Raw genomic sequence first — 15,099 nt, 5'->3', positions numbered from 1 at the left:
CTTATTAAGTATCATTGTTATAATCTGTTAAGGCACGCTTCATTTTTTTCCTTTTAAACAGACTTTGTACAAACACTATACTCTTATAACCAATATAATTAAATCAATTTTCCCTTTTTAAGGTGAACTCAAAATTTTATGACTCATACTGACAGTCTTATTCTTGGTTTTCTTCTGTATTTTGTGTATTTATGGCAATATGTATAAATACATATTAATGACCATATTTATGACCTTAATTTTCTTGGTTTCTTTGAAAACAAGTTTACTAGGACTGATCACAATTTTTTAAATGTAACAAATTATTTTGCAAAAAGTAATTTTTGATTTGGAATAATATTAGTATGCTGATTAAATGCTGATTTTTAAAAATTACAGAGGATTTGAGTGTGAGCATTATAACATTTTCATAAAAGAATAGCCTTTATTTCTGCATTCAGGCAGCTCTTATAACAACTACAAAAGTCTGTTTTCATGTAGGTCAACTGCAAATACTTATTTTATAGAAAACTCACCTTCTCTTATTGTATCACAATTATGACTATTCTGAATTCCTTGAAGACCAACCTTGAAAATATAACACAATTTTAAGAAAGGAGATATTTCTCTGCTGGTACACAATTATTCTAGATAGTAAAGTAATAAAGTAGTCAATAAAGTGGATTGTCACTTACATATTTCCTTTGTATTTCCAAAAGTGTCTAAAGATTGACAACAGCCCAATGGAAGTCAAATATTTCTTTTCAAATATTCATTGTCACCGTCATTATTATACCATCATAAATGTATGTGAGAATACCCTGTGGGTAATTTGATGAATTTAACAGTATTATCAGCAAATGCAGTCCTTTATTCTGCAACGTTAACTGTAAATGACTTTTAAGACTAATTAACTCTTTTTGTATTCCCAGTTATAACAAAATAATAATAAATATATTTTTTAATATCTTATTTATTTATTCATGAGACACACACAGAGAGAGAGGCAGAGACATAGGCAGAGGGAGAAGCAGGCTCCATGCAGAAAGCTCTATGTGGGACCCGATCCCGGGACTGCAGGATCACGACCCGAACTGAAGGCAGATGCTCAACCGCTGAACCACCCAGGCATCCCAATAATAAATATTTATATGAAATCACAGATGTTTTGTTGTACTAACCTCACTAATACTTCCCTTCTCCCTTATCTATTTGAACCTATTAACATACTCAGTGATTAAGCTGCTACCTTCTTCCAACATATGTTTTGACAGTATATCCAAAGAGCAAGGAGAAATACTTTAGAAATATTATTTTATATTGAATACTCATTAAAATTCATCTTCTGTATAAGTCTTCAAATGTACATCTGAACTTCAGCTAATGTCAAACATTAGATGCAAAGAATAAGAAACATTATCAAATTTATGTATTTAGTATTATCAGTAGGAAATATTATCCCACAAGCAAAAGTGTTGAAGAGACAGAAATTTGGAAAAGAGTAACGTGAACACATTTATAATGGGCCTTGTCTTATTTGCTATTTCAAATGTGTATGTCAACCATAATTAGTTCAATTATTGACTGATAAAAATGTATATATCATTTTGCTCTTTTTTCTTGTTAACATGAACATAACAGATTTCTAAAATATTTTTATAGTCATTTGTTTCTAACAAAATTTCATTTACCTGGGTTTTTATTAAGGTGGTAAAGTATCAGTATAGATTAATAATTAATATATTAATTATAGTCACCTTTCCTTATTATAATTTGAAAGATATGTATATATTGGGGATTTACTTACTATTTAATATCCTACCTGTTTGATTTGGTTTTTAAAATGAGCATAACATTATCATTCTTTCTAATATCTAAATCATTCAGTTTTTTTTCTAAGTTTATTTATTCCCTTGCAACTTATCTAAAAAAAAAAAAATATGTCCTTGGGGCACCTGGGTGGCTCAGCTGGTTAAGCATCTCTTAATTTCGGCTCAGGTCATGATCTCAGGGTTGTAAAATCAAGTCCTGCATCGAGCTTTGTGCTGGCCGTGAAGCCTACTTAAGATTCTCTCTCTCTCTCTCTCTCTCCTTCTATCCCTCCTCCCTCACTCTCTCTCCCAAAGGAAAAAAAAATAATAATAATCAATTTAAAAATGTCTGTAAATACTTGGAAATCTTCACAATGTTCTTCTATAGAGGGAACACAGGTTAACACATAATAAAGTCAATAATGCAGCAGGTGTTAATTTAGACACTAACAGTTATAGTACTACACTTCATCTGGAGCATTTGACTAGCTTTGGTTGCAATAATAATAATAGTCATTTATCAAATTCTCATTATTTGGTTACCTCATATTGAGTAGACTTCTAAGTCTTATGACATTATCAATACAATATATACGGTAATAACTACTGTTTTACAGATGGGAAGTCTGATGCTTTGTTTAAGATCACACAATTAGGTAGCTGGAAGAGTGCAGCCTGAATTCAAACCTGGGTTTGGCTGTTTGCCCTATGTCTGAACTACAAAACAATAATGCAAAAGCTCTTGAACAATATACAAGAAATAGCAAACAGGTTATTCATGCTGGAGCACAGGGTGGAAAATATATGCAGATTTGTAGGTGTCTGCAATGGGGTGCAGAAATTGTTAAGAGTCTACTTCAACTCCTATTGAGAACTACACACATACAAGACATTTGGTTAGTCACTGAGAATCCAGAGATAAGTTATATATAATCTTTGCTCTCTGCCTTGCATAAAAATTCAGAAAGCCCTGTAATTACTTCTCACAATGCCCTACCACGTGGGCGGTGCTAGCATTATTATATACTAACTGCTTGCAGATCACAGAAAGATGGATTAATGGCAAGAATATGGGAACAGTTCAAAGAAAAGTCAATGATAAACCTGTGCTTAAAGAAAAAATACATTCTTTATTTAGAGGAAAGAAAACAGTACCATATAATAAAATGTGAATAACCATAGGATATATAAATTACACTCAAATTTTGTTTCTAAAAAATAAGTATTAAGAAAAAACAGGCTAAAGTAGTAACAATCATAAATAATACAAAGACTTAGTTATGAAGCATATTTACCATAACATATAATTTCTAATATTAACAACAATGACAACAAAAACAAAAACTGGAAAAAAACCCTAAATCTGCAACAGTACTCCAAAATGGGGGTAAACAGGACCTGAACATAATTTCATTATAATATGACACAGAATTTATAAATTATTAAAATTATAGCATCATATGTCTTGAAATAAAAATATGCATCATAGTTTTTAAGGATGAAAGAGTATCTTTTCAAATCACATTTAAACATATTATTTTTTATTAAAACAAGCATATTTCTAATCGGAAAATAAGAAAAAATCATACACACTAAAATGTCAAAGTACTTATTTCTAGCTTGAAAAAGAACTACAAATGATATTTTTTCATTTTTAATTTACAAAACTCCTATGATAAACCTTCCTTTTTGCTATCAAGAGATTGATAAAAAATCTCTCATGGAGACAAAAATAATAATAGTAAGACAACATCAAAAATCTACTTAATTTAAAGTCTTTAATGGACTTGAATCTTCACATGCAGTACGATTCATTCTCATTTGAGATAAGCATGGTTATTTCCAATTTACAGATAGGAAAATTGAGGCTAAGAGAAACTAAATGATTTCCTAAACATTATGAAATTTGGAAGCAGCAAAGTCAGGATAGCACAGGTATATCTGGCTCTGAAGCCCAAATCTTTCTAATATATAACAAAACCTCCTTCATAACAAAGTGCCACTTGAATGTAAAATTAAAGGATAATGTGTCCTTAGGGATAATGACTGTTTGAGCTGTCAACATGGGTTTATAGTTCAGCATTTAGGTCAAAAGTAAGGAAAACAACTTCTAGAACACTCATTTTCTGACATATTTAAAATTTTAAAAATCTAAGCAGAAAAACATTTAGAAGTGATTTGACTAAAACAAAGGTAAATCATGATCACTAAAGGTGGGCTTGTTAAATTTCTGATGAGATAAAAATTTTTTTTGGAATTTTGAGTCTCTTTAAGCAAATACATATTATCAAAACAAATTCTGCCCACTATTGATAATGCTACTTTATCACTGTTGCTTTAGCAAAATGAGTTTAACTTCCTTTAACTTCAATTTCTTTATCTTTTAAAAAATTTATTTTTAATGTATTGTTCTATTTTATAAATGAGCCACAGAATTATATTTTAATAATCTCTAATTCCAAAAGTAAAAATTTTATTAAGCCTCTGCTAAACTTTTCAGGGTGTATAGATTGCTTTGAGCTCCTGTGAAGTGTAGGTCTAAGTAAATTAATTAATTAATTACGTGGTTGTTAAGATACAGTGAACTAAAAGGTGGAGAAGTATTCTCTTCCCCCTTGCCCCAGAAAAAAAAACCCTATAATTTTTGTGGGATGATGTAGAAATTTTTTTTCACTTTACATTCTTATGTTATCAGAACTATGCTTTTTAATCTGTCCTGCATTAAAAAGATAGAGATAAATTATATTTAATTGCTACTTTTGCAATTTCTCATCTACTTTAAGTAAAAGCAAATCCTTAAAATGTAAACTCCTTGGTTTCTTCTGGTCAGTACATTTGTCTGTCAAAATAGTCACAATAAGTAATCATCTCATGAATGAACCAAGTTTTGAGGAAGTAGCAAAGACTTTTTGTTATCACAATTAAGATGTCAATGGTCCATATTCATTCTTGTAACTTTGCTAATAGTATATTCATGATGCTCTATTCCATATTTCCTCCTAAAGTTGTACTTTGCTCTTTCATTGAACTTACCTGTCTTTAGAGGCCCAGGGATATTACTGACCTAATAATTTAGACTATGAAAAAAAATTTAGACTCTATACAAAAAAATTCTCCTCAAAAACTGCTTCCTTTATACATGGTTTTAAATAATATGATATAATATGAAAAAAGAAGAAAAGAATTAGGAGAAAAACAATCAGTTTTCTGATAGGCTCAAGATAGCTTAATACAAAATGATCAGCACTATAAAGTATGGAATACTAAAACTGCAAATTAGAGCCCGAATAAATTAAAGAAATTACAGAAGCATAAAAATAGTCTTGTACATTCAAAAAATATTAACATCTCTCATCATGTTCCTTGTCTGTAGACCCCAAACTAATTACCACAGTAGGAAATGTCCTTGGAATTTCATTTCCCCTTTTCCCATGATCTTACCCAGTAGACAGACCCCATTGGACTAATACAATGGCAGGCCTGAGGACAGGACTCGCTACCTCTTTTCTTCCTTATTAGATGCAGTACAGATATAAAATCCAGAGTGTCCCTGATTCTGCTTTCCTTTCAGAGAATAGCATGACTCCTACCTTCACCTATTCTTGTAACCATCTCATTTGAGCTTTTTCTTCATAAATACATTTATAATATATGAAGTATAATGTTACTTCACAATTGTACCCCTTAGGATCTAGCCTAACATTCATTGGGAGTTCAGGCTTTTGGTTTCTTACTCCTAACCTATGTGACTTAAGTAATATATTCTCTCAAAAGTGTTGCTATGTGTTTCATTTTCTAATTCAGCTGAAAACAGTATTTCTGAGGTGCTGTGTGAAAATAAAATTTACTGCACTTAAAAGCTTTTATTGAATAAATCACGACTGCATAGTCAGTAGTAAGCTACAAGTGCTGCATAAGAAGAAACTGAAAAAAAATTTCTTGAAAATTCTGCTTGGGCCAGTTGTTTACAGTTATGACCAGGTCTTATATCCTTGATTCAAACAAAATTAAATGAAACAGAACTGTTATTTAATTGACTTTTGTCAAGGAATGCTAGAACACAGAGTGCTAAAATATGTAGAAAGAAAAAATAAAAACAAAACCTATTGTAATTTAACAATATTACTTTGAGAAGCATCTGGGTGGCTCAGTAGGTTAAGTATCTGCCTTCCACACAGGTCATGATTTTGGGGTCCTGAGATTGAGCCCCACTTCAGGATCAGAGTCTGCTTTGCCCTTTCCCTCTCCACACTCATTCTCTTTGTCTATCTCTCAAATAAATAAAATCTTTTTTAAAAATATTTTTTGGTAATTGTCATTAACATTCTTAAATTTATTTATTTTTTAAAGGTTTATTTATTCATGAGACACACAAAGACATAGGCCAGGGAGCCAGATATGGGAATCGATCCCAAGACCCCAGGATCGTGACCTGAGTAAAAGGCAGATGCTCAACCACTGAGCCACCCAGGTCCTCAATATTCTTAAATTTAAAAGGTGGTATCTATCTCTTTATTCATCAGCAACACTGATTAGATTAATCTGTCTTTCTACTTTGGAGTCCCTTTTCTCCTTTCTGACCTTTCCTAGTAGAGAAAATATTGAATAACCTTTGATTAAAGTGAGAAAGTCTTCTTTAAAAATTAAATCTAATTAGAATTTTAAAATACTCTTCTTAAAAAATTTTGATTTAAAAAAATTTTAGCTGATCTCATGATAATTTGTATTAATTTATTCTTTAAAAATTTGATTATAAATTGGAATTGGTTTATTCAAAGTAATCAGACTATTAAATACCAATAAGGAAAAGGCTACGTTATATAAAGTTTAAACTTTATGTAGCTTAAACTTTATATATAATGATTATACTCGTTAGCAGTAAAAACTGGGTTGTATATAGCCCGGGGAGGGGAGGGGTGAGTCTCTTCTTAATCAAATTAAGGATTCCATTTAGAAAACTTGAACAAATTTATTATTTTCAGCACATTTAAGACAGCCTAAGATTACCAATGCTAGATTGACTCTTTTTTAGCTTTTTAGACTTAATTTGGTCAAATAAATAGCTTAAGGTGTTTTCCTCTTTAACATACCTTCACTCTTCCACTTATAAATCATAAAACCATGTCAGAGCATTGGGAAAAACATGTCGAAACTCTGAGAGCTCTCACATACAATAATAAAAGTTGTGTTCTGGTAATAAATCATTTATTAAGAGTATGTTGAGTTACTTCAATTCAGTTTTTAGATCTCCTTCAAAATACTTGTGCTAACACTTAAAAATGAATTTTGGCTTCTATCTTTAATAGTGAACTAAAATACTGATAATAATATACCATATAAACTCGCATTTGGTTTTAACTAATAATTCAGTACTAGAACAAATGTCCTAGTATGTAAATACTCTGCATCTAATTTCATTCGAAAGCAATTCCCCAAAGAGCTTGTGCTAAATAAAGCTTGTTTGTTATTAAAATATACAGTTAAGAATTATAGCATATTTCAGACCCAAGTTTTCTAAAAAACTTTGTGATGATTATATATGCATCACTAACCAACAGACTTGATTTAAAAAGATCACTTGATAAAAATAAAAGTTTGTTGCATGATTTTTCCAAGAAGACAGGAAAATTAGAAGTAAATATAAGTATATAATTTAATTTCATTATACCTAAAACCATAATAATCAATAGGCAGCTATCAAGTTATTTTCTTACTCAAAAACATATACTTCTGAATTAAAAACCCCAATCCCACCACCTACCAATTCAGAATCAACTAAAGTTCCATTTTTCTTAAATAAAAGAATTAGGTAGTGATTATGTGAATTGCATAGTGTTTTAAATTAGTCAATATCACCTTAATGAGGCTTAAATGTGCTATTTTAATCTTAGTTCTTAAATGTTTTGTATTTGACTCTATAGAATATGTCTCCTCTGGAGGTTTGTGGAAAATAATGAAACCTTGAAATGGGATAAGATCTGTATTTTTGATTTCTTGAGTTGGGGACTATATTACAAATTTTGCACACCATACCTCAGAAAAAATCTCCCTGGAGTTTAGTATGTATTTTTCCAAAGGACACAAAGTTCCACATTCACTCTTACATTTCTTCCTTACTTACTATCTTCTTCAACTTTATTACTTATTTATTTATTTTAAAGATATTATTTATTTATTCGTGAGACAGAGAGAGAGAGAGAGAGAAAGACACAGGCAGAGGGAGAAGCAGGCTCCACGTAGGGAGCCCGACATGGGACTTGATCCCCCGTCTCCAGTCTCCAGGATCATGCCCTGGGCTGAAGGCGGCGCTAAACCGCTGAGCCACCTGGGCTGCCCTCAACTTTATTTATTTAAATTGTTGTGCTATTATTTGTTTTGTGAATGCATAGCTTAAGAGAGGGCATTGTAAACTTGAAAGTTGTTATAAAACACTTCCTCTAGATTAAAAAAAATTGAATTTAAAAAAGCATGTGTACTATGCCTATATAGAAATACAATCATATTCAAGTGAAGAGGCATGTGGGCTAGTTGCCTTTTTACAAGCTGGAGGGCATTCTTAAGAAAAAAGGAAGCATCTGAAAAGAAAGGTTTAGGTCTCTTAGGTGCAGTTCTCTCTTGAATAGTAGCTGCTGGTATCAATTTCTGTCCCGTAGAGGGTCCCTACTCAAAACCATGACCCTACTCTACTAACCACCCTGTGGCTGTGAGTCCTAGTTTAGAATTTAACCTGTGCTTGTCTCTCCAAATCATGAAGTTTAACTTTTCCTATTCATAGTTCCCCTGAAAGCAAAATAACAATAAAATTGAGGAGCACTGGTTGAGGAAAACAATGTACCACTAATCTTTTGTTGAGAAGCAACAAGCAACATCTTTAAGCATAAAATCCAGGGTGTTTTCATTGGTTACAAAACTTACTTGAATTAAAGATTATAATAGACACCATCAACATTTTTAAGTGGCAAATATGAAAGGAATATGTGTGTGCACAGAACACACACACATAGTATTTGAAAAAAATATTCTCTGGAATCCTACAGTATTATTAATATTTTAATATTTTCTTATATCCACCTTACATCTCTTAGCTTAATTGCTGAATTTCCTTAAAGAACTATCTTTAGCAGGTCTCAGCAATCCTGGCTCTCAATATTTATAAAATCAAATGGACATAGTTCTTTTCTATATATCACTATAATATTTCACAATGTATTTCTGTGGCTACTTCTTACACATACAAAGGGAGAATATTTAAACCTAACTAGGTTATCCTATAAAATAAGGATACGTATTTATTCCAATAAAAGAATATTGTTTGTAAATGTGAATTTATAAGGAATGTCTAGCCTGATGGTAATCAATTTTGCAGACTGAACATTACTTAGGAAGTCTTTTTTTGCCCATAAGACAAATTTGAAGTATTTGCATATCATTTTGTGGTGTGAAGGTAATTAATCTCACCTTATATAAATATACTGCTATAGAAATACTTTAAAATAACATGAGCTACTTATGAATAGGAAATAGGAGTAATTATGTGCAAGGATTCAGCTTTTTGTGTTCATCTTAAATGACAGGTATACTCATAACAGTTCCTTAAGATAGTAGCTAACAACACATAGCTGGAATCAAATATTTGTTGAAGGAATAAATAAATGGATGTGCCGAATTTTGATTTACTAGTATATATGAAGAAAAAAAACCCTAAACTTTTCATTATATAATGAATATTCAGTTCAATTAACATTCTAAGTTTTTTACATGATTGTTAAAAAAGTACTAAGCACACATACTTGAGATGTTACCAGTTGAGAAAAACATCTGCTGTATATAACGTGAAATAGATAAATTCGAAAATTCACAACAGCATAGTAACACCTAACATGGACTTTTCTCTTAGTCGTCAAAGCCGGGTCTTCAATATTACCCATTTTAATGTGATGGTTTTTTTTGTTTCTCTTTCTCCTGGTATGGTAGGCTTTCTTCTTTCTTCTTCTTCTTCTTCTTTCTTCTTTCTTCCTTCTTCTCCTTCTCCTTCTGCTCCTTCTCCTCCTTCTCCTCCTCCTCCTTCCTCCTTTCTCCTCCTTCTCCTTCTTCTTCTTCTTCTTTTTTTTTTTTGATACCTGGAGTCATCAAACACTAATTGATTTTTATTTCATTTACTCATTAAATTCTATATACCAATCTTCTTTCTATTCTTTAATGCTTTGTTTTCTTTTTCTCTCTTTAGTTCAGCTCCGTCCAATGGAAATGTAATGTGGGCCACATAATTATTTTAAGTTTTCTACTAGCCACTTTAAAAACAATTAAAAGAAGCTGGTGGAAATACACTTTAATAGGATGCATTATTTATTTAACTCAAATATTTTATTTAACCAAAATAGGTTCTTTCATTTCAACATGTAATCAAAATTTTAAAAATATTGAGATGTTTTATATTACTTTTCGTGATGAGTCTTCAAAATTCAGTATGTATTTTATGCTGAGAGTCTGTTTTAATCCAGACTAGTGCCATTTTTTTAAAGATTTATTTATTTATTTATTTATTATTTATTCATTCATTCATTCATTCATGATAGACAGAGAGAGAGAGAGACAGAGAGGCAGAGACACAGGCTGAGGGAAAAGTAGGCTCCATGCCAGGAGCCCAACGTGGGACTCGATCCCTGGACTCCAGGATCGCGCCCTGGGCCAAAGGCAGGCGCCAAACCACTGAGCTACCCAGGGATCCCCCAGACTAGTGACATTTTAAGTGTTCAATAGCCACATGTGCCCAGTGGTTATTATATTGCATAGTATAGCCCTAGGTCATCAAAAAAAAAATGATTCAAATGGTGGTCTTGCCAATTAGAGCAATAGCAAAGTGGTGAATAGTAGTTTACAGCTCTTAGAAATTGTTATGGTTATCAGAGACTCTGTAACATCAGAGACTTAATCTTAAGTGACAATTCTAGCACAATAATAATTTTTGTTATTGCTAAGATATATAAAGAGGACTTTTAGTATTTTAAATGTATCTGAAAAAAATGAGTTACTGAGTAAAATATCAATATAACATGTCCTGTAACATAAATTAGCTTATCTATAGAAGTAGTTACCTTAATACATGTAAAACATTCTGGCATCTTAATGTTCTGTTCCACTAAATAACAGCGGCTAAAAGCAAACACAGGAAATTGCTAAGTAACAGTATTGTAAACAGTGACCAGTGACCATTCACCAAATATACATTTTTTTTTTTTTCAACTCAGCCTAAGACTCTGGCTTAAAAATACTTACTGCAGAATTCTCCACAAATTTTGTGCATTTTGCTCTTGCCTCTGTATTTAGAAGCATCAAGTTTTCTTACCTCCTCTTCTAGCCAAACTGAGACTTTTTTAATAAAGATTTTATTTATTTATTCATTAGAGACACACACAGAGAGAGAGAGAGAGGCAGAGACACAGGCAGAGGGAGAAGCAGGCTCCATGCAGGGAACCTGATGTGGGACTCGATCCGGGGTCTCCAGGATCAGGCCTTGGGCTGAAGGCGGTGCTAAACTGCTGAGCCACCCGGGCTGCCCAGAACTGAGACTTTTTTTAAAGCTAATTCTTTTATTTACTATAATAGTTTTCTTTTATATTTTCTGAAATGAGGTGAATCTTTTTTTATTTTAATTCAATTAATTAACATATAGTGCATTTTTAGTTTCAGAGGTAGAGTTCAGCGATTCAAGTTGCATATAACACCCAGTGCTCATTACATCAGGTGTCCCTCTTAATGCCCTCACCCTGTTACCCCATCCGCCCATTCACATCTCCCCCGGAAACCCTGTTTTTTTGCCTGTAGTGAAAAGTCTCTTATGGTTTATCTCCCTCTATGCTTTCATCTTATTTTATTTTTACCTCCCTTCCCCTATGATCCTGTTGTTTTATTAACTCCACATATGAGTGAAATCATATAATTGTCCTTCTCTGACTGACTTATTTCTCTTAGCATAACACCCTCTAATCCCATCCATGTCATTACAAATGGTAAGATTTGGGGTTTTTTGATGGTTGAGTAATATTCCATTGTATATATATGTATGATACCTCTTCTTTGTCCATTCATCTGTTGATGGACATCTGTGCTCTTTCCATTGTTTGCCTATTCTGGACATTGCTACTACAAACACAGGGGAGCAGGTACCCCTTTGGATCACTATGTTTATATTCTTTGGGTAAATACCTATTAGTAGGCAATTGCCAGGTCCTAGGGTAGCTATATTTTTAACTTTTTGAGGAATCTTCATACTGTTTTCGAGAGTGGCTGTACCAGTTCACATTCCCACCAGTAGTGTGAGAGGGTTCCCCTTTCTCCACATCCTTGCTAACATCTGTCATTTCCTGAGTTGTTAATTTTATCCATTCTGACTGGTGTGAGGTGGCATCTTATTGTGATTTTGATTTGTATTTTCCTGATTGTATTTCACTATATTTCATTTCTCGATGCCAAACGATGTTGAACATTTTTTCACGTGTCTGTTGGCCATTTGTATGTCTTCTTTGAAGAATTGTTTGTCCATGCCTTCTGCTCACTTCTTGACTGGATTACTTATATTTTGGGTGTTGAATTTCAGAGGTTCTTTGTAGAACTTATCTTACATAAAAAAAAAAATGCTTAGCCCTATTATCTGATATGTCATTTGCAAATATCTTCTCCCATTCTGTAGGTATCTTTTGGTTTTGTCATCTGTTTCCTTTGCTGTGCAAAAGATTTTTATCTTGATGAAGTCTCAATAGTTCATTTTTGCTTTTGTTTTTCTTGCCTTTGGAGACCTGTTTAGCAAGAAGTTGCTTTAAAATTGTGTTGACGTTTTTATTAAGATTTGTATATGTGTGTGCATGTGTGCTCTGGTTAGAGACCTGTATTGACGTTAGTAGTGTCTTCCAAACCTCTTTTCCCAAGAGACCTATTATTTATAGCCCACGATTTGCAAAACACCTTATATAAAAAGAAACGTGGAAAAAAAGAAAGAAAGAAACATGTGTATCGCATTATACCAGGAATGCCTGAATCTATACACAAATTTTAAGTGTGCTATTTTTACTCCAAATATTTATGTTCTAGTCTCTGGTCTTATTTCGTCAAATCCAGTGTCTTTATTTGCAAGATGAGAGATTTGGAGCAGAACTGTACTTCTTCCCAGTTTTTGACATTTTTCTTCATGCAAGATCATAATGATACCCCTATAATTAGAATAATTTTATATATTCAGGACTAGATTAATACAAAAAATGCAAATCTACCCACCAGCCCACCAAAATTCTAAGGACAGGAAAAATTACTAAAAGACCTCCTGGTGAAATAAGAAGAGTGATAGCATGGGAAGAATGAAACAATTGCAAGACTACTGTAGAGCTCCTAGGTAAAATGTCAAAAGATATTTAAAATAGGGGGACTTGGGACATTCATTTGACAGCTTTATAAAAAAACAGACAATTTCCTAAGGAATGATGAGCTTTCAAAATTAGCTCAAGGAGAGAAGTATGAAAGTAGGAAAACAATGAGCAGTGAGGAGTAAAAAGTTAGTTTTCAGCAAATTGCACTAAACCCTCAAGGACTAGAGATTTCTCAATTGTATAAACTGTTACAGAATAGAGAAAAGGTATACGCAGTTTACAAAAGTGGCCTAAGTGTGATGCCTAAAACAAATAAATGTAATAAAATGTTAAATTTTTAGGCCTATCTAAATTTTGACATACATACAAAAAAATGCTTAAAAACTGCAAATTAAACCTTCTAGTGGGGACAAATCTATACAAATATGTAAAGATAATTATACATTAGGAAACTCTATCAATGTAATTAGTATATTAACACATTGAAAAAAAAAATGAACTTCTCAATCTGATGCACCCAACAGATAAAGCAAACCTGTGTGATAAAATTTGAAACATTTATTATTTTTTAAATCATTAACAAAATAGAACAAGAAAAGTACACAGCAGGACTACACAGCAAATATATCCAACTGTTAATCATTTGAGGCATTTCCTATAAAAATGAGACAATGAGAAGTGTGTCTACAATCATTACTACTATTCAACAGTGTTCCAGACAACAGGAAACAAAAGGATTGGAAAGTAGTAGATAAAACTGTAATTATTTTGAAGAATATAATTATCTATTTAGAAAATTCAAAATAATCAACTCAAAAACCACTAGGTATTTCAGCAGGATTCTACCTCCTAAGTCAACACATAAAATCAATTAATAAATATCATGAAAAAAAACTTTGACTTATAATAGAACAGAATCTATAAAATATCTTGCAAAAAAAAAGCATAATATACGTATTATGACCTGAAAGATGATCTGAAAGAAAACTAATACTTTACTCAACAGCACAAAAGAGAATTAGAGTGTATGTAATAATAGTTATCCTCGAAAAGAAGATTCAATATTATAAAAATACTAATTCTTACATAATTCCATAAATTAAATATAAGTCAATACTATATTAGCATTTTCTCCATAGCAGTAGCACACTAATTCTAAAATTGTTCTGGAAGAGAAACTGTGCAAAAATAATAATATAATTTTAGTGACTTTCATTTCCACACTTCAAAAAATGCTAGAAAATTAAATCCTTGAAGCAATTTGGTACTGGCACAGGAATAGATGTATAAATTAATGATAATATTTAGAGTCCAGAAACAGATCAGATAGTTATGAAAACTGGTCATATAACAAATATAATAAGTCAGAGATGAAAAGATGTCCCCATTTAAGATGTCCAGGAAAATTGCCATTATGTTGTAAAAATGTCTAAACTTGGAGCTATACATCACTCTTTTACTCAACAAATGCATTCCAGATAGATGTTATATAAGGACATAAGTATAAAGAACAAAAAAGAAAGTGTTACTATGAAAAAATTAAGTTTAATTCTTTATAGATAATTGATACATAACAATTATTAAAAATTATTACTGTTTAAATGTGGAAGAAACAAAAGATTAGAGCAATAATTATAAAAATCTAAATCAATTCTTTAATCAGGTTGTGTTTCAAGTGTAAGTATATGCTCTCTAAAAAGAAGGTGTAACTAGAAGTTAGAGATAATTACTACAGGTTTGGTTTATGCCAGAAAGAAGGCATAAAATTGTGATCAATAGACCTTGCATCCTATATCAAAGGCTTCTTTTACTCTATCAAAACAGGCGATTGAGGGTCTAAATATTTTTAGTTAAAAATAGAATATTCTAAGATGTCTGTCTTTTTTATAATTCCCATCTCTTTGTTTTATTTACACTTTTCTTGATTTCATCAGTTAAGTGATAAAAAT

The 15,099-nt window shown here is 31.7% G+C and overlaps 1 protein-coding gene across 5 annotated transcripts in view; it reads left to right on the top strand.

Annotated features, from left to right (window-relative positions):
• The window catches only part of PIK3C2G (phosphatidylinositol-4-phosphate 3-kinase catalytic subunit type 2 gamma), a 364,684-nt gene that overhangs the window by 50,627 nt on the left and 298,958 nt on the right, over positions 1–15,099 (top strand). The window lies entirely within an intron of this gene.

The sequence above is a fragment of the Vulpes vulpes genome, chromosome 8 (assembly GCF_048418805.1).
Source record: "Vulpes vulpes isolate BD-2025 chromosome 8, VulVul3, whole genome shotgun sequence".
NCBI lineage: Eukaryota > Metazoa > Chordata > Mammalia > Carnivora > Canidae > Vulpes > Vulpes vulpes.
This window is presented reverse-complemented; position numbering and strand designations above follow the sequence as displayed.